The sequence below is a fragment of the Bombus affinis genome, chromosome 14 (assembly GCF_024516045.1).
Source record: "Bombus affinis isolate iyBomAffi1 chromosome 14, iyBomAffi1.2, whole genome shotgun sequence".
Taxonomy (NCBI): Eukaryota; Metazoa; Arthropoda; class Insecta; order Hymenoptera; family Apidae; genus Bombus; species Bombus affinis.
In genome coordinates this window covers 6,980,125-6,990,727 of record NC_066357.1, presented here as the reverse complement: position 1 = coordinate 6,990,727, position 10,603 = coordinate 6,980,125, and the positions used below count along the sequence as shown (strand labels likewise).

Genomic DNA, 10,603 nt, shown 5'->3' with positions numbered 1-10,603 from the left:
TGTGTAAGTAAACCTACGTAACGAAACTAAATTATAAATTCATTTTCGAAATACGGTATAACACGATTATGCAGTCTTTATTGCGGCGTTAAATCGAGTGATTCATAAAACCGATCACACAGGCCGATCGGGTAAGAGGACGAAAGGGTAAAGTGGCGAGAGCTGTGGAATTTACGCGAAGGAAATGCCTTGTAATAAAACGCGATGTCACGTGACACGGTCTAAGTCCCGGAGAACGCTTCAGGAAATTCGCGCCACTCGCCGAGCCGAGAGAAGAATAGAGCGAATAGCTGACGAACAGAGTAGAACGATATCTAACTAATCTTAAGGCGAGTGTGGAATCCGCGTTGAAGTTTCGGTGTACGAGTACGTTTATGGCATACCGCGTGATAGCCGAGAAGTAGCCGTTTCTGAGTTTCAAGATTTGTAAAGGAGATTGCTAACCCTGCGCTTCTCCGATCTTTTCCGATCTCGATCCCGTTTCAACGACCAAGACGACTTGTAACATTCGAAGGAAATATTTGTGGATAAAATTACGATATAAAATGACACGTACTAACAGCGATTCACTCACTTCGTAATTGTAACATCAGCATAACGGAATATTTCGATATACGAAAATCGAACTCGGGCTGATAAAAGAAAATCGTAGCAACGACAAACACACAGGCTAAACCGTTCGAATTTGCACGCTTCTGACCAGATTTTCTCGTGCCCATCTAAGAATCCCAATCGCCTTACACAGATAGTTACGTGTTTTCGCGTCGTATTTTATTTTAGACCTTAAAAATCCTGCTGCTCGAAATAATCAGGTGATCAACGTCAAATAGCGAACGGGTGGAATTACCGAGCCACATATAAAACGACGAGACGAAGAAAGCAGACGAGACGAGCGCCGGGGTGCAACGGATGTAATTGAGAAAACAGACGATTCCCATGGAGAGAAAGAGAGGAGCCCTCGGCAAAACGAACAGCGAGGCGATTAGAATTACAGGCTTAATCCTGAACGATCTGCAAGCCTGTCGCCGAATACGGTAGGAGGTGAATAAAACGGGTATACACATTCGTCACTCAGCAAGCGTCCCGCGGTATAAGTCGTAGGCCCGACCCTCTCGGTCCCTCCCAAGTCGCCGGTCTCCCTTCCCGGCTTCAGTTCGAGCACGGAAGCCCAAATAAGGGGAAATGTACGGCGAATTAAGGTTCCCCTCCTTTCCTCTTTCGCCTCACTAGAGGCGCCGGCTTCAACCTCGGTCACGTGGCGGCCCGACACAATCGGCGCAGAAATTGATCTTCCTGATAGGAGTAAATTAAGAACGACAATTGACCACCTCGTAATTATCCCCGTCGATATTACGACGAACACCCTCGAGAGGTATCCGGTGCTGGCATGTTCTTTTCAAAGATTACTCGTGTAGTAAATGTAGTACCGAGCAATTTGTATGTAAGTGCAGCATCGAGTGAGTGTACAGGGTGTTTCAATATCGATGGTACAACCGAGTAAAAGGAGCGCGATTCTACGTGATGAAAAAAAAAAGGTCGAATATTTGGAGTCAGATTTTATGGCAAGGCGATTTGTTCTCGTGAAAGTCGAGTTTGGAAATTCGACATACTCGAGGTTGGCTAAGTCTGAACTGAACAGCAGCGAATAATCGATAGGAGGTTATCGTATACGTACGTACGCGCGAAAATAAATACAAAATGTAGAATAACATTTTTTCGTTTAAGGATTCGTTTTCGCGAAAATAGAGTTTGAACTTGTTCGGTTCAGAATTAGCCCGGTGCACGTGTACTTGATCGGTTCTCATATTTTATTTTCTCCCGAACGATTCTCTCCGGAGCGCCCTACGAAAAAACGTTATTCTATTCTATTTTATTTAAAGAACAACCCGCTATCCGTTATTCGCTCCTGCTCGAGATTAGCCAAGTTCGACTGTACTTGACTACTTTTCAAACCCCATTTGCTCGAGAACAAAGGGTCGTACGACAAAATTTTCTTCTACATTTTTCATTTGTTTTTTTGCGTAGAATTAGGTTATATCGTCAATATTGGGACACCTTGTATAAGTAAGTACATATATCGTGTGTACGATTTTAATGAAACCACTCATATACGTATGGAATGATTCAGAGTCAAATTGGCCGGTGGATCGATCGAATGATTGGTGGACGATGGAAGAAAAATCGATGGCGCGAGATCGAGGGGGAAAAAAGACGGCGCCCACGCTGGGTGCGATCGGTCGAAGATCTCTGGCGATCTCTGGAAACGGCGTCCTCTCGGACGCTGCTCAATGGGAGGAGCTGGTCGGTCGCGGATTTTAATGGCGGATTTTTGCGACTCGCCAATCGCACACTACACGAGACACCGTCCTCCGTTTCCCGCTCTGTGATTCAACGATTCGACGATTTCACCGCGAAGAGAGGAGAGATATACATCGTGGCGAGTTACGTGATTTGATTTGAGGAGAGCTCCTCGAAGCAAGCGCGCGTGGGACACGCGCTCTGCCTTGTCGCGTGCCTCGCCACGTTCACGCTGGTTCTCAACCTGCGCCTCGATACTCGATGCATTCGATTAATCGCCACCGTCGCGCGGGAAACTTTCGCGCCATTATCCTGTGGTCCTATTACCGCGTGTGTTTTTCCAAGCGAAGATTACAAGGGGAAATATCCTGCATACGATTTCGTTGATTCTCCGATGTTGATGTTATATCATGGTCGAAAACGTGTACTATACAAATCCTACGATCTTTCGGTCACTTTCGATCCAATTATACTTCCTTTTGTGTTAAAGAGTATCTTCGACCTAAACAGAATTTGAAAAAGGTCTCATCGGTACGTGTTATTCTTCTTTCAATTTTCTGTTAAAATATCGCGCTGAACGTTGTAAATACTTTTTCCGCGCTGAGATGAAAGATGAAAATATTGGAATTTATGTATCATTGTAGCGTCGTCGATTGGGTATTATGAGATTATCGTAGTTGGATAGAGGAGCAACGCGTTCGACCCAAAAACATAAGCTCGTTAGCGACAGACGATAAATATACGAAGTTCTGTGAGAGAACTAAGGACGCATATAATAAGCAAACTAAGCAAAATAACCAGAAAAATCAACACTTTTAAAATCAATATTTCTCGAGAGAGAGTTCAGGTCAGTATTTTTTATGTAAATATTTTTCGAAAGAATCCCAATACCAAAAACTTACGAAAAGATAATCTCGGTAATATGCGTGGTTGGTTGACAAGATGTTGGATTTTAAAATCGTTGTCATATGAAAAATTAAATATCCGACGTATCTCATCTTTCTCCTGTTCCTATAATGTTGATAATAAAGTATGATATGAGTATGATATAAAGTATGATAAGGTATGGATTTTTTCAGTGATTCTAATTTCATGGAGCTGCTAAATATGTACGAATAAGTACAGAGAATTGATGGATAGTTGAAACGATTCGATGGCTAATGGCGTTTCTGTTTTATAGTTTACGAGTTTACACGTTAAGAAAGCGCAACGTTCTAACGGAGCAAAAGCCCGCGAGAGATCTTGCACGGGGTTTGGCACATAATACGAGAATCCTCATACCGTTTCGACATTCGAATGATATCATCGCCCGCAGGAGCGGATTCAGTCATTTGTGGCAAGTCGCGTTCATCTCCTCCGTGACGCGGTAAGTGCTTCTGCGGCACAACTTGCAAATCATCTGATGTTATGACATTTGAAAGTAATCGAAGCATATTACCTCGTAACTTGGAGCGTATTTCTCCGCGTCACTTCCATAAAGTTCAGATTAAAAGAATGATTTCATAACGATACAATCGTTTACGTTTTCATTGAAACTGAACATCGCATGTGACTCTGAAAGAAACGTCGTTCGAATAGGAAATCCTTGAATTATAATAACAGTTGTATTCGACTGTTTAACCTTTAACCCGTTGCACTCGAAATGGCAAATGCGCCGATACGATTTCTCGCTAGGTACGAGTATATCCGCTTTAAGAAATTATCGAACGTGTGCTTCGTATTGAAAAATATATTCTTCTTCCTGAAAGCGCGATTCAGTCCTCTACGCGATAAACTCGTGTAAATTTTGAATATCACAGCTAGAAAGAGATCAAGCGTGAAATACGAAAGACAATGACGAAGATTCAGCAGTTTTCCTGATTTATTCGTGAGGAATTCGTGGAACATTTCGTTGTAAGAAGAAGCTTATTAGTTTCAATGAGTGTGCAACGGGATTTTATAACTACTCTCTCAAGTAATCGTTCGTGCAAACGTTTCGAAGATACCACGCTCCGAAACATTGTACAATTATAAAATATAAATGTAGAGTAACAGATTAATGTATAGATTAATATATCTTAATCATTGGAAACAGGTAGTCGTAAATCTTTCCTCGTAAGTCCGGTTTCTACTTACCAAGTTCATGGAAAGAAACTTTAAAACACTTTGGAGCGGGATGGATTAAAACCTGGTGTCAGTAAATAATATCATTTGCGGTATTTTCGGCTATACCGGACGAATTATCCAGCGAATATCCGTGTTACAAAGTTGCTCTGTGGAGCGTGTAGAAACTAATGGCGTAGGAATCGAGATAGCGTAGGTACTTACTCGGATGCCTACCGTCGGAGAACAAAGAGAAAGGTACGCGGATAAATTGCCTATGCCGTTTACAGGCGAGTCGGGCCTGAGAACAGCCTAATTACCGCGTTTACGCACTGCGTAACGTGCACGAAGTATCGCTCGATCGCTTGGACAAATTGGACACGCGTGATGTTTTCATTTTCACGGAGCAACGCAGAAACTGGAGGCGTACGATTCCTTGAAACGAAAGTCGCTCAGTTCGAATTTCAAGGAACTGAAAACTTGAATCGAAAGTTTAAAAATTCGAGTGTTCGAGAGTTTTCGTTCGAAGGTTCGAGACGAAAGTCGAGTCAGATCGAATTTCAAGGTACCTAGCGGAAACTTAAATCGAAAATTTAAGAACTCAAGAGTTTTCGCAATTTCGTTCGAAATATCGAAAGGAAAGTTGTCCAGTTCGAGTTTCAAGGTACGAAAAGCTTGAATCGAAAGTTTAAGAATTGGAAAGTTTATTACACAGTTCCATTCGAGGCACGAGGAGTACGGTTTTCACGACGATAGACGCACGGTAGTTTCATCAAAATCTCACGCCACGTCGCACCATATTCCGAGTATTCTAAAAATGTAAATGCAACAATTGAGACACGGGTTAACAATTGAGTCCAATTTGTACAAGTCGTTCGCTGATGATGTTGACCACGTGGACGCGTTGGACGCGCGTGGAATTTTGCAAGATCTTGAATTAATATAGGTTAGTGATGCGTAATTAGAGGCCGACCGATCGTTTGCGGTTATGGTGCGGTGTAATGCCGTAAATTATATTCAAGACCTAACCGGTACGTTAACTGATCGCGTAACGTTTCGGTTTACTTATCAGGAAGCGATTAACGACACCGTACGCAGGTTATAAATATTCACGATTGCGAAAGCACGCGTGTAAAAACACCACTGAAAGGAAAATCCGCTTGTAGAATGGCCACAGCTTTTTCTTACGTTCCTATATCCCCGGTTAATTTGTCGAGTGAATTGTTTTTCACGTTGTTTCAGTGACAACCATAGGTATTTTATGCTTTAAGATAAAAATATCATAGGGTCGTAAAAATTAAGGCTTGTCCGATAAGTATCAGAAATTCAAGAGAAATACCTTTCAACACGTGAAAGAATGGACGTAGATTTTCTTTAGAAATTTATTCCGGTGGAACTAGTCGATGAAGTAATTCACATTTAATTTGAAAAAGAAGAAGAAGATTAAATAACGTCGCTAAAATATTATCTTATTAACAGAATAGGATTATTTATATAATACGAACAGATAAAATAATATCAATAAAATAGTAATTAACATTGTACGATGGTTGGACTGTAAATGTTTATGCGTATATGAAAAATTCAAAAGTATAAAAAATATATAAAATAGACCGCTCTTTATAATATCTAACGGGTGAAACAAACATCTATGCGAATTTTTTTTTTTTTTACTAAATTCGTAAAAATATAATAGTAAAGTCATACTACCAGAATATCATTAAACGTAGACTCTTACCATTAAAATATCGTTAAATATCACCTGTTCGTTATTTCGTATGGGAGGTGATTTTCAAATCATAAGTTTGTTATCGATGAGAATCGACAAGAAAATTTGTCGATGAGAATCGGGAAAGGAAATTTTCATCGTGTTTCACGCTGAACTTTTCCGGTCCGATGAACCGCGTACCTAGATATCAAGTACGAAAGAACATAACAGCGTTCGGAATCCGGATGACGGGATGGGATTTCAAACGCTCAGCGCCAGATACATAGAACGAATTCGAAATGATTTCGAAACGTTTCGTCGTAAACGTCGCCTCGTCCACGCCACTACCGTTCGACACTCCCAGTTTCTAATCTCGTCTAATCTTCGAGGATCTACCTGTATGCATGCGCGTTCAATCGATCCGGGTGAAACGAATCGATTCGCCGTGTGTACCATTAGCTGTGGTGAACGCGACACGGGAACGCGATGAAGATGGGTTACGCGTTACACATAACTTTCTGCGTCAATTAAACGTTTTGCGCGTTTAACGTTACCACGATGAATGAAGAAATGGATTTATGCTTTTGTCATTTGTTCTTCCTGCATAGATGTAACCATCGTACATGCTATATACATGAGAATTATGTATATTTCTATACGCTACCAGCCATAAGTGTCAGGCAATATTTCCTGATATTTAGTCCAAATTGGATGCTTTTCGCTGCTTCTGTTCTCCAGCTATTTTATCGTAGACGCGTTATTTCATTCGCGTTGCGCGTATTTCATAACGTCAAATACTAATTGAAATAATATTTGCAAACGTAATAGGCAAACGTAACGAGTAAGTATCGCGATACGTATAGCAAGCTTGTATATTTATATTTATACATCGGTAGAAAACTTTCCTAACAGATTATCGATAAAAAAATGAAGATTTAATGCCGTGCGTAACGGAAGCTTGGTTCTGTTGACACTGTCCAGTTCCCTCGTGTTTCCGGGGAAAGTATTAGATTGTTGTATATGAAATGGCTGCGAAATCATTTAGAATTTATCGACTGGAAGTGTTCAGTATATATATCTATCGAAGATTACAGGAAAAAATCATGATTATCTACATATTTCATTGTCTATAGAAAGTTTGTATATTCAACACGCTGATAACCAATTGCTAGAGCATATTAATGGAACCTTCTATTTATTGGATTTAGTGTCATTTTGTTATTTCGTCGAACATTTTAAGTATAAGTATATAGACTGATTGTCATAATATCATTGAATTTTTAAAAGATACTTGGTCATCGTTTATTTTAACTTATTATTATTTGTTTGATAATCTAAGAGTGCTAGTAGAAAACATCGTAAACGCCAAGGAACGAGATATTCAGGAGGAAAAGGAAATTTATTCATCGATGTAGTCCAAATTCATGGAAATGGAAGGTGTATCTGTAGAAAATCCTGTACGTGTCACCTGTTAGTTGCAGAGAAAACTCAATGTTCCGTTGACTTGGATAGATGGCATAAACAAAAGCCAAGAAACAATGATCTAATATCTATTGCCATTATTAATAGGTATTTAGAAAGGGAAATCGCGCCTAAATTCTATACTGCAGTATTATCATTGGTATGTAGAACATCGTCCAATAAAAAATCAAAATTAAAAAAAAAATCAATTTATTTCCCTAAGTATAATGATATATTTAACTGATACGCAGTGCTCGCATCAGGATTAAGAACTTAGTCGTTTCATCCGCGATAATCCAATGATCGTTCTTCTTGGCTATTTCTGTGAATCAACTGATTGCGTTCGATACAGCAGGAATTCGCTTAAACCACGCGAACTGTGGGTGGTTTCGGGTGTTAGAGAAACGGCGAGCTGCCGCTAAAATACCGGTTTACCCTTATTGTCATCCCACCGTGGAATTATACCCCCACGTGCACGATTCGTCTCACCGGTGGCCGTTTTACCATTAATTATTATTTTTTGCAAAACATCCGGTCATTACGGTTGTAAAGCGGATAGAAACGAAATAACAGATCGGACGCGTGCGACACGGGCCGCGTTAATGGTCGTGACCGGATTGCGTTAGCTGAAACCAGCGTTTAAATTCAATACGTAGCTCGAGGTGTTGTGTCGTGTCGTTTCGAGGTTTCTACGCTTTTCAACGGACAGCCAAGAACAAAAGGAATTTCTAGTGAATCTGGCATAAGTGGCAGGTTAATTTTTCACCGAGCCTAACGATACCGAGAAACTGGCCGCATGGTCTCGCAGCCGAGCCGAAGATTTATCGTGCATTTTGCGTGTGCAACAGGCTACGAGTATTTTTAGGTGTAAACCCGGAACGCATAACGTTATTACAATCGGCTATCTCGGTGTGTGAGCGTACGTAGGGTACTTTATTCCGCATTATCCGAAGCCATTGTTCTTGAACGGCAATCGGGCATCGTGGGATCAGCGAATCATCCGTTCGCCGATGATTTCTATCCACGGAAGTACACGATCGACGTTGTACCAGTATTTTTGTTAAGGAGACCTCTTTATTCGACTAGTTCGTCCAGACGATTACGTGGCAAACGATATTACTCGGCGTCGAAACTCTGGAAAAAGACAGGTTTCAAAAGAGTCGAACGTTGAAAAGTGGGTGGGGGATTGTCGGATCTGGTAACGAGCGTATTCGAGTCGCCTATTCTCGATGTAATTGGACATTAACGGCGACTCCTGATGTAATGCGTTTCGCTTCATTTCATTTCGCTAAATCGGCCGACCAGAGTGCCAGCTTCTCGATGATATCTGGATTATCCGTGTCGTGTATTCGTTCAAAGATTCCACTGCGATATACAACATCGTAACACGCAGATATCTATACGGCCTGATAAAACCTACATCTTTGCGTGTATCGCTTATTGCAGTATGCGGACACTTTGGTCGGTTTGTAGCAATAGCGCGCAATTTTAGCAGAGTGTTGAAGTTGCGATGAATCAGTAATTAGAAGGGGATTATTAATACCTTTTCATGGAATCGCCAAAGTATAAATTTAAGTTCGATATTTAAAAATCTACCGGTAGTATATCTTACTGTCTGCTATTGTACATACTACTACGTGTATTTACTATATAAATATCGCTATGTACCTGTACTGCTGACGTCAGATGTTTTCCTATTAGTTTAGGGGAACCTTCTTAACCCTTCTGCATTCTTCAGTCATTTTCGACCTAATATTTTATTCCCAATGTGGCCAACAGAAGAAAGATTTCTCCAGCTTCGTTCGCATACGTAGTTTCATAGGCGATTTCTTATACGCGATTTCCAATTCCGAGATTGCGTGAAATATTTCCTCGGTATTTAGTTCGTACAAAATATTTTCAACGCGTATGATTCTTGATACGTTATCTTCCCCTGGTAGCCGATAGAAATAGTCGTTAGAAAAACTTGCATCGTATCTTGCACGAACGCAGAATCATGGTCGATTAATCGTTTCCTTAACGATTTAAACGAATCATCGCGTCTTTTACGAAGCCAGGAGGTGTCCTACTCTACCGCTGAACGAAGGATGCGAGTATATTCGCAATACAAAAGGACGATCGACTTGGTACAATCCCAAAAGAGGCAAAATAAAAGTCCAATAAGACTCCGGTAGGATGAGCCACGAAGAAACGAAGCCAAAGGTTTAGAGACAAGCGTTAGGATCGAGCCACGGCCCATATTCAAAAGTCTCGGCTCCAGCCGTGTAGGTACTTCTCTTCTCCCTTCTCTCTGTCCGACGTTGCCGCGCTCGAGTCGCGCTTAACCGAAAACCAGGTGTCTTCCGTAGCCGGCGCGCGTACTGTAACTCGTTCTCCACCCACCGGCGGATGGGGCGAGGTAAGCAACGGTCCTGGAACCTGTTCCGAACCGTTTGAGAGTCTCTGCCCTACCTTGTCCCGTCGTCCATCCACCTTCGTCCCCTCTCGCCTCGACGACTCCCTTTCCCCCGTGCCACCGCCCCCGCCGCCGCCCCTTTTCATCTTACTTTTCTCTCTTTTCCCTACCAACCGTCTCTTTCTTACGCCGATCTCCTTCTTCGTTGCACTTTCAGGGATTCACGTTCGCCAGCCGGCGTAATATCACGCACATCATCGTCACGGCGATGTGTACGCGTGCTCGGCTGAAATCGACGGGCCAACGAAGACGTTCGCGCGACGAGAAGGACGAAACTCGCGCATAGAACGTCCGCTAGTGCGACAGAGATGCGTCTGGTGGAAAGCATCGAGCGAGGAACAGGGAAAGGCGAAAGAGGAACGAACACGATCGAAGGAAAAAGAGAAGATGGAAGAGGAGAGAGGAGAGAGGAGGAAGAGAGAGCAGGAGAGGAGACGATGTTCGAAGCGTGCAGGAGAGCAGCGAGGAGGGGAGAAGGCGCTGGCAATCAGGGCGAATGGGGTACGGCACACGCCACACGCCATCATAATGGAATAATGAGGCAAAGACGATAGCAATCGCGCAAAGGCTCCTTTTCCGCGCGACACGTCCGTGCCTTG

General features: G+C 42.1%; 1 long non-coding RNA gene across 1 annotated transcript; it reads left to right on the top strand.

Moving 5' to 3' along the window:
- The first annotated feature begins 1,393 nt into the window (after positions 1-1,393).
- On the top strand, positions 1,394-4,369 carry LOC126923940 (uncharacterized). Its single transcript, XR_007713359.1, has 2 exons — positions 1,394-1,441; positions 2,129-4,369. It is a non-coding gene; the product is annotated as an uncharacterized LOC126923940 (long non-coding RNA).
- The last annotated feature ends 6,234 nt before the right edge of the window (positions 4,370-10,603 follow it).